Source organism: Lissotriton helveticus, chromosome 5_1 (assembly GCF_964261635.1).
Source record: "Lissotriton helveticus chromosome 5_1, aLisHel1.1, whole genome shotgun sequence".
Taxonomy (NCBI): domain Eukaryota; kingdom Metazoa; phylum Chordata; class Amphibia; order Caudata; family Salamandridae; genus Lissotriton; species Lissotriton helveticus.
The window spans coordinates 1,172,974,455-1,172,989,739 of NC_136065.1; the positions used below are offsets into that span (position 1 = coordinate 1,172,974,455).

At 43.3% G+C, this 15,285-nt stretch overlaps 1 long non-coding RNA gene across 1 annotated transcript in view; it reads left to right on the plus strand.

The window, feature by feature from the left end:
• Window positions 1–5,534: 5,534 nt before the first annotated feature.
• Window positions 5,535–15,285, plus strand: part of LOC144755194 (uncharacterized) — an 84,016-nt gene continuing 74,265 nt past the window's right edge. The window contains exon 1 of the long non-coding RNA XR_013594851.1: window positions 5,535–5,741. This is a non-coding gene — a long non-coding RNA (uncharacterized LOC144755194). The remainder of the gene's footprint in view (window positions 5,742–15,285) is intronic.

The window sequence follows — 15,285 nt, forward strand, 5'->3', positions numbered from 1 at the left end:
GTGCAGAGTAGTGAGTAGTGAGTAGAGTAGTGAGTAGTGAGTAGAGTAGTGAGTAGAGTAGTGAGTAGAGTAGTGAGTAGAGTAGTGAGGTGAGTAGTGAGTAGTGAGTGCAGAGTAGTGAGTAGAGTAGTGAGTAGTGAGTAGAGTAGTGAGTAGAGTAGTGAGTAGAGTAGTGAGTAGTGAGTGCAGAGTAGTGAGTAGAGTAGTGAGTAGAAAGTAGTGAGTAGAGTAGTGAGTAGAGTAGTGAGTGGAGAGTAGTGAGTAGAGTAGTGAGTAGTGAGTGCAGAGTAGTGAGTAGTGAGTAGAGTAGTGAGTAGAGTAGTGAGTAGTGAGTAGAGTAGTGAGTAGAGTAGTGAGTAGAGTAGTGAGGTGAGTAGTGAGTAGTGAGTGCAGAGTAGTGAGTAGTGAGTAGAGTAGTGAGTAGTGAGTAAAGTAGTGAGTGCAGAGTAGTGAGTAGTGAGTAGAGTAGTGAGTAGTGAGTAGAGTAGTGAGTAGAGTAGTGAGGTGAGTAGTGAGTAGTGAGTGCAGAGTAGTGAGTAGTGAGTAGAGTAGTGAGTAGTGAGTAGAGTAGTGAGTAGTGAGTAGAGTAGTGAGTAGAGTAGTGAGTAGTGAGTAGAGTAGTGAGTAGAGTAGTGAGTAGAGTAGTGAGTAGTGAGTGCAGAGTAGTGAGTAGTGAGTAGAGTAGTGAGTAGAAAGTAGTGAGTAGAGTAGTGAGTAGAGTAGTGAGTAGAAAGTAGTGAGTAGAGTAGTGAGTAGAGTAGTGAGTAGAGTAGTGAGTAGTGAGTGCAGAGTAGTGAGTAGTGAGTAGAGTAGTGAGTAGAGTAGTGAGTAGAGTAGTGAGGTGAGTAGTGAGTAGTGAGTGCAGAGTAGTGAGTAGTGAGTAGAGTAGTGAGTAGTGAGTAGAGTAGTGAGTAAAGTAGTGAGTGCAGAGTAGTGAGTAGTGAGTAGAGTAGTGAGTAGTGAGTAGAGTAGTGAGTAGAGTAGTGAGTAGAGTAGTGAGTAGAGTAGTGAGGTGAGTAGTGAGTAGTGAGTGCAGAGTAGTGAGTAGTAAGTAGAGTAGTGAGTAGTGAGTAGAGTAGTGAGTAGTGAGTAGAGTAGTGAGTAGAGTAGTGAGTAGTGAGTGCAGAGTAGTGAGTAGTGAGTAGAGTAGTGAGTAGAGTAGTGAGTAGAGTAGTGAGGTGAGTAGAGTAGTGAGTAAAGTAGTGAGTGCAGAGTAGTGAGTAGAGAAGTGAGTAGTGAGTAGTGAGTAGAGTAGTGAGTAGAGTAGTGAGTAGTGAGTGCAGAGTAGTGAGTAGTGAGTAGAGTAGTGAGTAGTGAGTAGAGTAGTGAGTAGTGAGTAGAGTAGTGAGTGGAGTAGTGAGTAGAGTAGTGAGTAGAGTAGTGAGTAGTGAGTGCAGAGTAGTGAGTAGAGAGTAGAGTAGTGAGGTGAGTAGTGAGTGCAGAGTAGTGAGTAGAGTAGTCAGTAGTGAGTAGAGTAGTGAGTAGAGTAGTGAGGTGAGTAGAGTAGAGTAGTGAGTAAAGTAGTGAGTGCAGAGTAGTGAGTAGAGACGTGAGTAGTGAGTAGAGTAGTGAGTAGTGAGTAGAGTAGTGAGTAGAGTAGTGAGTAGAGTAGTGAGTAGAAAGTAGTGAGTAGAGTAGTGAGTAGAGTAGTGAGTGGAGAGTAGTGAGTAGTGAGTAGAGTAGTGAGTAGTGAGCAGAGTAGTGAGTAGTGAGTGCAGAGTAGTGAGTAGTGAGTAGAGTAGTGAGTAGAGTAGTGAGTAGTGAGTAGAGTAGTGAGTAGTGAGTAGAGTAGTGAGTAGAGTAGTGAGTAGAGTAGTGAGTAGAGTAGTGAGTAGAGTAGTGAGTAGTGAGTGCAGAGTAGTGAGTAGAGTAGTGAGTAGAGTAGTGAGTAGAGTAGTGAGTAGTGAGTGCAGAGTAGTGAGTAGTGAGTAGAGTATTGAGTATTGAGTAGAGTAGTGAGTAGAGTAGTGAGGTGAGTAGAGTAGTGAGTAAAGTAGTGAGTGCAGAGTAGTGAGTAGTGAGTAGAGTAGTGAGTAGAGTAGTGAGTAGAGTAGTGAGTAGAGTAGTGAGTAGTGAGTAGAGTAGTGAGTAGAGTATTGAGTAGAGTAGTGAGTAGTGAGTAGAGTAGTGAGTAGTGAGTGCAGAGTAGTGAGTAGAGTAGTGAGTAGAGTAGTGAGTAGTGAGTGCAGAGTAGTGAGTGCAGAGTAGTGAGTAGAGTAGTGAGTAGAGTAGTGAGTAGAGTAGTGAGTAGAGTAGTGAGTAGTGAGTGCAGAGTAGTGAGTAGAGTAGTGAGTAGAGTAGAGTAGTGAGTAGGACATCACAGGCAGCAGCTGTGCAAGCTTCTTACACTCACAAGGAGACCACAGGCAGCTGAGGTGCACTCTTCTCCCACTCACAAGAACGACATCACAGGCAGCAGCAGTGCAAGCTTCTTACACTCACAAGGAGACCACAGGCAGCAGAGGTGCAAGCTTCTCACACTCACAAGAAGGACATCACAGGCAGTAACGGTGCAATATTCTCACACTAACAAGGAGATCACTGGCAGTACACACCACATGAACACACTCCATAACACATAGCAACAATACATTGGCATTTACAATGCCATTAGCTCAAACTCAAATAAATCCGAGCCCGATTGCATTTCTAATGCTTGTTCCTTTTGGTATCACTTGATTTCCGTTTTTTTACCATATAATTCTCTCCAGGTACGTCTCGGATGAAGCTGTTATGAGGGCGGCGTTGTTTTCGTTACAGCTTAAAGAGGAAGATAACTAGTTGTCATAGAGCTATATGATGTTTGAACATTCTTTGTTGGAATGTTTTTATTTATGATGTATTGAATAGTCTTTAAAGGGCTTTATATTGAGGCAGCAATAAAAGGTAATTACATAAGGTTAGCCTCCCTTGTCTTTCAATAAAATCAAGATTCTCTCCGCAAGTTAATTGGCGAATCACTATTCTCCTGTCTGAATGTTTGTACTTGTCAGAATTCTGTCAATCACAGAAAAAAAACCATAAATGAAATAGCCTAACCCAGTGTTTCCCAAACTGTGGTCCGCGGACCCTGGGGGTCCGTGACACATTCCCAGGGGGTTCGCAAGAGGCAGTTTTAAAAGCACTCCAAAGTTCCTTGGCTAATTAGCAGTTTTAGAGCAACAATCAAAGCGTCAAAATAAAGCCAGTGATTAATGCACCTGCTGGAGATGAGAGTTTTGTCCAGTTGCAGCTTTGAGTTATCTAACGTAGCAAAGAACAGAGGGTGCAAAGAACGTGTACCATGCATTTAAAAAAAAAAACTGTGTTTTATGTGCATTGGTCAGTGGGTTGCTGCTTTTGTCACAGATTTTTTTTGTTACTCTGCAGTTCATAAGTGACAATTATAATCTAGCACAGTGACATATAAACTGTCATCAAAGAGCTGCTTGCAAACTGCATGGTACAAGTTAGTAACTTATATTTTTTCCCAGTCTTTCATTATCCTGATGCTGCTAAAAAGGTTTATATGGGTATAAATACATTTTTATTTTTTAAAGTCAATGCTAACCATTGTCTGATGTTCTGAATCCCAAGTTTGCGCTTCTCCGGATCAAGCACTCTTTAAAAATGCCTACTAGTATGAATGACGTGAATCCTACACATTGTAGTACCCTTTGCATTATGTAACATTTTCTATACACTGATTTACACGTATGATTCATTGTTTCTATATGTTTGTAATGTAAAGTGCTCCAACATCCTACGATGGTATGAGAGATACTATAAAACAAATGAAATACATGTGACAGAGAGGCTATGGAGAGATGAGAGGCACTGCTGAAGGATGATAATAAGGGGATCATTTAAGAACCCCAACAAAGAATGTCGTATCCTGGTGTATAGTAGGGTCTTCATTTACTATTCGTTAAAAGCCAGTACAATTTAATATATAATGATATATGTGTTTTAGACTACGCCAATGTTTCCTAAATTTCTTGGAGGGAGAGCCTCCAAAAGCCCCCTTTGTAGTGGTCAGGCTCACTCACTGCACTTGGTGTGCACTGTATGGGGACTGGTCTGAAAGCATTTGCCAGGGCTGATTTGGGTTTCCAGTCTGGCCCTAGCAGGAGCAGGAGCCTTGTACTGCGAAATAAAACCAACCATTTAAAGTTAGTCACGGAGATGCAGCACCTACTTTCCCATTAAAATGTTTTGGTTTTTTGCAAATTCTTTGAATATAAAATACTAAGGGGATATTTACAACAGAAGTGGCAGAGCGTGCCGTTAGCCTCCTTGACTTAACGACACGCTCCACCACTTCGGAAACACCAGGCTGCACCATATTTACAAGAATATGGTGCAGCCCTGCGTTTCCCCCTGCGTTGGCGCAATACTTAGCAGTGTAACACCAACGGGAAACCCTTGCACCATAGTGCAAGGGTGTGTGTATGCAGTGGAAGATTGTTTATGTGCAGGAAGGTCCCGCTTCAATCTTGAAATTCCGTTTTGTCACTTCTATGTGTGCTGCTTAATGCAGCCCACATGGAAGTTACAAAATGGAATTTTTTCTAAAGATTGTTTATGTGCAGGAAGGGTCACCTTCCTGAATATAAACAATCCAAGGCGTTTTGCTTTTTCCATGTGTGCTGTACAAAGCAGCACACATTGAAAAAGCAAAAACGAGGAGAAATAAAGGATTTCTCCTTGTTTTGCCAAGTTAAGACCTGGTTTTCCCTGGCTTAATTTTGGCACTACCTCCTATTTATGCTGCCCTTGTAAATAGGGGACAGCGTCAAAATCAATGGGTGTTGCGGTGGAACGCCAACCGAAACAGCCACTGCCCACCCCTTTCACGCTAGGCATTGTGTGACAGGGGACCTTATTTACAAGGCAGCGTTAAGCCATGTTAAATGGTTTAGCGCTGCCTTGTAAATAAGGCAAAGCCTCTATCGCCACGGGAACGTTGCAAAAAGTGATGTTCCCATGGAGATAGGGGCTTCTAAAAATGCCCCTAAAATACTTAGTAATTCGAGTATTTTTTTTGTGTGCACGCATGTTTATTTTTTCTGAATTACTGTTTTAATGTTTGAAATTTAAATCATACAAATTGCTTGGGGGTCCCCGGCTTCCAGTGGTGACTCAGTGGGGGTCCTCAGGAGTCAAAAGTTTGGGAACCACTGGCCTAACCCATTGCTACAGACTATTTGCAGCTTAGCTATGTATTGTATGTGTATCATTGATTTTGCCGGGTGAAGGATTATAGAATGTACATAAATGTTGCTAAGCAGAATGCTGTTAGGTAATAAGAAAAGTTACATGTGAACCAGTTGAAATTGCGAGGCAGCCAGTGCGGATGTGTTGGCCCCTTTACCAGTGATTTTACTTTATTGAATAAAAAGAAGACATTCAATGTATCGCTATGTGGGAAGATCTGTCTTAACACTAAGTCTTTCTCTTCAGTATTCGAGCTAACTGCAGAGATCTTGAACAGACTCTTGAAATAGTGTTCGTTGTATGCTATGAACGCTGCGTCATAATGATCAGCACCTACCTATCCGGAAGCTCTTCTTTTTGTTTCTATGACGGGCCCCTCGTAGATCCGCCGGCCGGATGAGGAAGCGCGCACGCGCTCGTGCGTAGGGCGTTCGGACGCTGCGCGCAGTCGCCTGCGGGTCAGTCTTCGGGTGTCCGTCGAAGAGGCGCGTGTGATCAGTACAGTCTATGATTATTAACAGAGGGCACGCTTTGGATTGAGAGAGGTTAGTGGTCATGCAGCAGTAAGGTACGATGCAGGGTTTCACTGGTTGCGGTTTTCGACCGTTGATATATAGGAACTGCGCTGCCCAGTGTTACGCGAAGGCATAGAAGTGCCAGATGTATGTGGGGGGAAACCACTGATGTGTTCAAAGTAGTGTGACCGCACAAAGCTTTTCTTGCCCTTGTCGAGGGCAAGTTATGGAGGAGGGACACTCGGCATTAATACATGTAGTGATGAGGTGGGGGAAGACTGGAGAGTCGTGTGGTCTAGGGTGTATTGTGTTGTGCTGGGACCTATTTTTTTTTTCATTGTGTTTGCTTCACTGGACAGAATATCCCGCTTCTTGCCTGGGGTTGTTTCTAAAATACTAATAACAAGCGCTATATTTGGCATTAGGGTGCAGTAATCGTTCTCAGGCCTATTCATAGTTCACAACTTGTCTGAAAGCAAATGTGTGAAATTACTTAAGTTTGCCCCATGTGTGATGTTTGCATGCACGTGGTGTGGCACGCTTGAGTAATCCTTTATCGCAAGCAGAGGAGTGGTGCGGCGTTAAAATCGTCAGTTTTATTTTATTTCCTTTTAGGGAAATTTCGTTTTGTGTTTACGGTATGAATATCAAAACAGTATTCCCCCACAATGACATGAAAGACCACTGATCAAGTTGAAAACTCTGAAGTTGCCCCATGTCAGGACTCGGCCTACAAAACAAAAAAAAAACAAGTTTCTTAAGACGAGCTAGATATTTGTCACAGAGACCCACATACTGAACTTTCTTTATTTTTTCTTCAATCTGTATGTAGGGGATCTTTTCACCTTCTTGTTTCTCATTGGCTTTTGCAACAACACTCGCTGTCTCTACTGTTGACTACCCTTTCCACGTGCAAGCAGGCTATGCTGTAATATTGATGGATGGTTGCTTATTTTATAGCGTCTAGACAGCAATTAAGTTGCTCAACTGATACTTTACATTCAAGGTGCTGTTGTAGTCCCTCATGCGTCGAAAAATCATAAAAATTATACTAGACCTACTCGACCTAACTGTAATGCACCTAACCCATAAACGTGTCTAATTATTCCACCCTAGGCAAATATTGTATTTTGCGGAACCACCTTTTTCTTCATTATTACACATGAGAGCACCTTCCAATACGAGTTCATTATTCCTGTTGTACAAAAAAACTATTTGGTTTGATTTAATAGACACTTGTTCCATGCACATAAAAAATCTAGTGCATGTTTTTTCACACTTTTGCATGCTTCAAGCCATGTGATTTTGTACATTCAGTGATGTTAAACTTGCCCTGTGCATTAAGTGACTGCAACCATGATTAAAACTGAAGCAGACTGTAAGGTGGTGAGATGAAAAGGAATTTGTTTTTCATGTGATCTAGTTCCTGATTGTGAATTGCCACACATTATTAAAAGTCTACGGGCTAGATGTAGGTAATTCTATTTTACCACTTCTAAAATACAGAATTTTACCGATTCGGTATTTAAGAAGTGGTAAAATAGAAGGGGGCACATGTAGGTATTTCAGAATCGGTAAATACCGAATCTGTAAGATTCGGTATTTACCGATTCTGTAAATACAGAATCGGTATCCCCCATTGATTCCTATGGGCCTTGAAGCCCATAGGAATCAATGGTGAATACCGAATCGGTATTTACCGATTCGGTAATTACTGATTCCTGCAAGGGTGCAGGGGCTGTCACTTTGACACCCTCTAGCACCCCAAATACAGGCATGTGTGCCATGTGGCACACAGACATGCCCTAAGGGCATGTCTGTCTGTCACATGGCATAGGTGTGCATGCACAGATGTGCATGCACACCTGGATTCGGTATTTTACCACCCAATTGGATTGGGTGGTAAAATACCGAATCTGAAAGGCCTGAGGCACTCAAAGATGTGCTACCTACATGTGCTTTTACAGAATCGGTATTTTTACCGAGTCTGTATTTACCGATTAGGTAATTTTACCGAATCTGTAAATACAGATTCGGTAAAATACCGATTCTGTAAAGCATGCTCCTACATTAGAAAACCCTAATACCGGTCGAAATCGGCCGTTTCCGACCGGTATTCGGGCTCCTACATCGGGCCCCTAGAGTCTTCTTTAATGAGGCTTATGTCTTCCTGGTGAGAGACTTCTTGGTGCAGCTGTATATCAACAAGGAGTTCAAAGTTTGAGCAGGATGGTGAGATGATCCAAGTATTGGTTAAAGAGAGCTGAAAATAGATCTGGGCCTTTAGGTAATCCCTGGCCTAAGGGAGTTGGGTCTGAAAGATTGTGCTGTAATATTTGGTGGATTTGTTTTTTAGGTGATATTTTAGTTCAGAACTGTGCTGCTTACACCCAGTTTTGTTCTGAGTTTGCTCATGAGGATGTGGTGGTGCAGTGTGTGAAAACCTGCTGATCGGTCTAGGCTGATGAGTAGACGCAAGTTACCCTTATTAAGAATGCAAAGTATGTCGCCAATAGTTTGAAGGATAGGTATTTTCATTCTACACTTGCATGTAAATCTGGACTTTAGTGACTCAGATAGGTCTCTGTCTTCTTTGAATTGTTTGAGGAACACAACATTCTTGGATTTTATTTTTGATGGAAGATTTATTACTAGGTCAAAATTGTTTAGCCCTTCATGTGTCCTTTTTGTTTTGAGGGCCATTATACAGACTTGGTGAGGAGTGCTCACTGTACCGGAGGATCCAAGCTGCACCTCCTTGCTAAAGCCCAAACCCTGTGTTGTGTAGTTTCCTCCCTATGTTAGGAACTGCACGTTTGTGGACGGCATAACAGTTGGAATGGTGGCAAACTGATTCTATGCACCCTGTCAGTATTTGTTGTCCTTAGGCCAACTAGCTCACAGTGCCACCATGGGTAGTGTTGTAAATGATGCCACACGATGTAAGGTGAGTAGATATAGATTTATTAAGGAGCACAGCAAACGAGGTCCTCACGTCAGCTGACCTAGACTCCAACTGGCATTAGCAAAACACTCAGTACAGAATACATACAAGCATTCTTAAACAATAGACACAGAAAAGGTATAATATATTTACAACATACCTTCCTCCTTTAGGGAAAAGAAACAAAGCATCATGCCAAAATTAAGGAGCACCGCAAACAAGGCCAGATGACCTAGACTTCAACTGGCGTTAGCAGAACACTCCGTACAGAATACATACAAGCATTCTTAAACAATAGACACAGAAAAAGGTATAACATATTTACAACAAGTAGCCCTAAACCTAAGTGGGTAGCAGGTGATTCTGGCAACCGCTGAACATGACAACCCGGATCCCCAAGGGATCGTGGTAACAGATCTAGAACACTTTTGCTCAGTCACTCGTGCTCTCAGAGAAATATACGAGGAATACACAGTGGTATGTTTTCCATGTTTATTGAACCTACGCGATTCTTGTATAGAATGTGTTATGCAATTATTAATAAACAGAAGCAGATACGTTATTATAAGTACCAGGACAGTGAACAGGATAAAAAGTCCACCATCGTGCAAAAGTGATGTATACATGCAAGAATACAAAACAATATATATAAAGTCTGACGCACTCCTACTATGCAGTTCTTAACCCAAGTGTCTAGGGCGCATGTGTGTTTCTGATCAAACCCCGGTTATCTGAAGGGAAATAACCAAAGTCCCCGTTTTGGTCTCAAGCTGGACACCCTTTGAAGAGATTTCAGCCAGCTGCTGGCCAAACATTCAGCTTGTAAAGACTTCACCAATGACAACAAAGCACTCCTCTAATTAAACCCATAAATGCTTGTCTATTTGTAATTAAAAGCCTCCCAGCGAGTCCTGAGCAAGCCAACATTGTTATGGTCTATAGATAGCCGTGTTGCCTTGTGGTTGAAAAATAGATCAACATTTGCACAATGTGTGAAGAGGTTTTGTACATGGTGTTAAAGGAGTCGTGATTAAGTTCCCGTCCAGTAGAATCTGTAAGCGAAGCAGCTTCAAAGAAACAAATCCAGCATTGCAAAGCACTTAAATATGTGTAAAAGGTTATTGTGTGAAGGGGAAGGCAATTTAAGAAACGTTTTCATGGTGAAAGTTGGCATTGTTTCTACGTTGGCCTAACTAAGACGCATGACCCCTGGGACTGCTTGTATTCCTATGTAGAAGGTACTTGGTCATGTAGTTTTTCATATGGCAAGTCTGCCTACAATGGCATATTCAAAGGGGAAAAAGATGGGCTATAACATAGTTCTTAGAAATTGGCAGTGGCTAGTATAAATTTGGGTCTGATGGCCATAAATGTACATACACACATACAGACATACACACACTGATATCTTGGCCCATGTCCAGATGTCTCCACTTTAGCCATTGCTATTATATTCCTGGCCCATCCTGGTAGGGGAGCACCTCATGACGTGAACAGCAACAAAGAGATGCATGGGATGTTTATTAAGGCACACACTATGCATTCCTGCATATGAGGTTCCCATTGCATTGAATTTATTTAGGTACTTTAGTGTATATTTCTCATTTGTAAACACCTATTTAATTTAGTAATTGCATGTTTGTCATACAGTTTTGTTTTTTAGGTAGATGCAGCAATTTTTCACATATATGTATTGGTGTGAATTGTGATGTGTATCAGAATTTAGTTATTGTGCACAATACCTGGCAAGCTAATTATTGATCTAAATATTTATTCACAAGTTCAATCGTTTTCATAATAAGAAAAGGGTATTTAAGTCTGATGCAAGATAGATACTTCAGTCTTCATTGGGAGCAGTCTTCATTGGGAGCTTTGTGAGATATGTGTTCTGCAAAGAGCTTAATGTCCTGGGATTTCAGAGCCAGGCTTCATTTGTGCTGTTCTAAGCTTGGAACGCCATGATAGAGACGAGCTTCCAACTTCCTAAAGCACAGTTGCTAACTGGAAATAACTATGTTATCCAGCAGAGGCCACATAAGAAACTTATTTAGGCACTTTAATGATCAGATTGAGTTAAGGCAGTGGTTCCCAAACTGCGCCGCGGCACCCCGGTGCGCCGTAATGAGGTGCCAGGGGCGCCGCGAGCACGATGTAGGATATTGCAGCTACAGGCTGATGGACCTATGTGCAGTGGCGCAGCTGGGGGAGGGAGGGAGGGGCGGTCCGCCCCAGGCGGCACTATTTTGGGGCCAGCATTCAGTGAACAAGCCACACAGAGTCTGATTAAAAAGGCCATAGGTTTGCAAAAAAATCTAAAACTCAGATCACCGAGCTTTCCCGAAGCAAGAGACCCCACGGGTGTGTGTGCGCGCCTGCACTGATGGGAGCGCGAGAAAGTGAGCTGGCTCGCAGAAGAGACTTCAGTGCATCCTAACTTTCACAAAACAGCCTTTAATTAGGCAGTCACTGTACAAATGAAGTTAGCTAACTTGTTGGCGAAATAAGGATTCGCACGAGGCGTCTTTCCAATCTTTTAATTGCTGTGGTGAAAATGTTTGCCTTTGTCAGTCACTGTACAAATGAGGTTAGCTAACTTGTTGGCGAAATAAGGATTCGCACGAGGCGTCTTTCCAATCTTTTAATTGCTGTGGTGAAAATGTTTGCCTTTGTGTGCTTGTGCGGGGGAGCAGTGCTTTATTTTAGTGAAACTTTGATGTCCTAGAATGCAGCTTATTGAGTGGTGTGGAGATGGGTTAGAATACCTTTACAGCAGACCAGCAGCAATTGAAATCTGTCTTTAAAACTGGCCGCTATCTGGCTCTATATTCATGTCCGTAATTTACTAGCAAAAACCCTAATTGTTTTCTCAACAATGACTGTAAAAAGCATTTCGATATTCCGTATTAGCGATGCAATCTCTGTTTACGTGTCACATGTTTTACTTTATCTTGCATTCCCTGGGAGTATTTGCTTTTTCAAGGTGTTGTGTTTCTGTAGTGTTTTGATACACCAAATAACTCTTTTATAATGGTCCATATTTTAAACCGAGACGCCTCCAGATGTCTGAGTGAGCTCGGGTTATGTGTTGGGCGGTTCAAGGTGCACGGGAAACATCATTAACAACGAAGGCAGTACTACGCGTAACGTTTACAACGAGGCACTTACCACGTAAACGTCTTTCCAACGCGTATGCCTTCAACGATCGTATTTACCACGAAAAAAAAAACCGAAGGATTAAAAAGGGGGGTTGGGGGGGGGGTCTCCCCCCCCCATAAAAAAACGATCCCGCCGTGCCGAAAAAAACAGTGTCATAAGAGAGGAAGCGGAATAAACTTCCGCTTCCTCTTTATGACGTAAGAACGACGTGGCAAAGAAGATGAGGGGAAAACGAATTCCGTGGTAACGCATGCGTGGAAAAGGCATGCGTTGCAACGGAATTCGTGGTAACAACATATAACCAAGGTGCACCATTGAGAGCTCACAAGCTGAGGCAGAAGCCAGTGCGACTTTCTCACAGTGTCTGCCGTTTGGTTCTAAATGTGTACAGACTGTATGCACCTCCAGTACTTGGCCTCTCTTCAGAGCGATGGCTACATGTGTTCAGTTGTAATTGTGGGAACGTGCGAAATATGCAGATGGACGATTGCAGAAAGATGTGAGGAAATGGGCTTAAGTGGGTAACAGAGTGGGAGACTTCATAAGAAAGTGGTGTGAAGGGGTGAACTGGGTTGTCTGAAGCACTCGAAAGGGCACTGCCCTTTCCATAGACCTTACTATGTTAATTCGCAGGCTCATATTTTCAGAATTGAAACATTTTAGATTCTAATTATTCCCAATAATGTTATTGTTGTTACTCACTTATCTGCTACTGCTAACAAGCACTGGCAAAGCTAATCGGTCTGCCTTGTTTTGGGTGTGTGCATTGGTTGTGCTGTTACATGTCGGGATGCAATAATAGAAATCTCATAGAGAGGCATACAATTACTGGTCAGGTGGCATGCTCTGTGAAACATGGAGTTCTAGTTTACATGTTTTAAGCCACACCATTAACGAAGTAGGCCACGAAGGAAGCCTGGTTATGCTTATTTGGCCCTGCTCCATTTTGAGAGCTTCCTACACTTTTCATCAACCTTATAACATTGGATATAACAGAAAAGTGGGGACGCGGCATAGAAAGAGCAATATGGCTCAGAGCAAGGGGGGTACAGGAGAGGGAAGGGCACAAAGGACTGTGGAGAGAATATAGGGGCAGTGAACACAAAGCCAGTAGGGTCAGTGCCTAATTAGAGATGGTGGTTGCAAGTCAGGCCCACTGACAATCATTTTGGGGACTGGAAATTACTTTTCCTCACCAGGCTTTGACCCGGAGCAAGAAAGTGAAAAATCACAAAAGCCAGAAAAAGATAAAGTGAACAATGGAGACAAAAAAGAGGGAGAATGTAGTAGGTTTGGGACCAGGCACTCTGTTGGGGGAAAAACGATGGATTGGGATGCAGCCAAAGTGATTGCCAGTAGATGGGATCAATAATTCAAGCATTCCAACCCTTACAATACCTTCATTGCGTCCCAATTACTTTAAGGAAGACAACTGGAAGTACTCCCGAGGTCGGGCTTATATCCCCCCCACCAGCCCACTGGTAAAAAAAACTGGTGGGGAGCCACGGCCAACTGCCGGGTAGGTCAAGGGAGCCACAGGTCAAAAAAGTTTGGGAACCACTGAGTTAAGGAATAGAAATGGAGGGATTATTTCATCATATACTAATTTCGTCATTTAGTGCTTTGAGTAATGAAAACCATTTGAACACCATAGAACATGTTGGAATTTGTTTTAATATATTGTTTAATCGCCTGTGTTAAATACAACCATTGTTTATTCTCACAGTAACATTAATTCTTATAACCTACACTATATTAGAGCATTGCTTTATAGTACATCCTTTTAAAATATGTTTTTTTTTTTTCTTCATCCATGGGGGTAAAGGTGTTGTGGAACATACTAATAAAATTAGTGCCGCTCGCAGTCTTTTTGCCGTCAACGAGGGAGCTGTTCCTACATTGCCTCTCCTACCATTGGGACCATCGTTGCTCCTGTTTGTGGAATCACTGCTGACTCGGGGGTCCGGGACTGCGAGGCCCACAGGTCAGCGCGCAGGAAACATCACGCGCACCTGCTGCCTCTTCCCGTGACCCCTCCCTGCCGAGCCTGTTGCCTGAAACCGGCTGCACTTTAAAAGACGACTCGCGGCCCCCGTTCCGCGGGAGCCGCTCGCAGTCTCTTTTTCCAGTCAACGAGGGAGCTGTACCTACATTGCCTCTCCTACCATTGGGACCATCGTTGCTCCTGTTTGTGGAATCACTGCTGACTCGGGGGTCCGGGACTGCGAGGCCCACAGGTCAGCGCGCAGGAAACATCACGCGCACCTGCTGCCTCTTCCCGTGACCCCTCCTCCTCTGTGTATAAAAGGCCGGCCCATCCCGCGGGACGGAGCACGGGGCGAAGCCCGGGCCAAGGGCGGGCCCGTTTGTGCCCGTTCGTGACCGGGCTTGACCGGCCCGGGCCGCCCATCTTGCATCTGCTTTAACCCATTTCAGTATCAGCGACAGGAGATGGCCGGTCGCGAACTGAGGAGTATGACCTCTCTAGTTGGTGGTGCTACAGTAGGAGGTATGGAAAAGTTCCTCATTAGAGCAAACACCCTCATTGACACCGAAATTAATGTTCTTGAAAAACGTCTATCAAAGGGACTATCGACTTTAAAGAGATCATCCCTTGGAACAATAGCTAATGCTAAAACCCCCGAGAGGCCCATTGATACAGTTATCAGCAATGTGGTTGGTCAAGTGCTAACACCTAGGGAGGACATTTTGGCTGCACATGATCTGGACATTCTGGTTAACGAAATTCTGCCAGAAATTGATTTAGCCCTTGACAACAATGTGTCTATCTCTTCTGAACCCGATGATACTCGTAACAACATTTTGCCTAATGGGGTTAAAGAAGGGGCCGCCACTAAACGCAAGAGGTCCTATAACAAGAAATCTGGCGGAAAGTCTAAATCAGCTAAACATAAACAAGACACCATCAATTCCCCAAAAAGTTTAACCCCTCCCCTTAGCAAAGAGGTATCAATCGAAAACCTGGGAGCTTTATTCATATCGCTCCTATTTCCTATAGAGGCCAAAATGGAACGAATAGAACTCCGATTATCAATTATTGAGAAAGCCACAGCTGCTATATTGGCTAAATCTACTAAGCCTAATATTTTGAGTATCCCACCTACTACCCTTACTATTCCCGGTCCCCTTTTAGCAAAAGAGGCCCCCAATTCAATTTGCCCTCCCATAGGCCCTCCGGTCTTAATCCAGTCTAATAACAATAACTTACCCCCCCTGTTATCATCTGGCCCTCCCTTAGGCCCCCAGGTCCCTACTCAGTCTAATAATAATAACATACCCCCCTTGTTACCTTCTGGGTTTGTTTCGACCACTGCGAATGTAAATGGGCTAACGGTTGATGGCCAAATAGACCCCACAAGCCATGATTTTAGAGACCCTAGACCACGCTTGCCAGACCTGCCGCCCGAAGCCAATTGTTTTACGGTAGTTCTGGCAGGAGCTCCAACGTTGGAA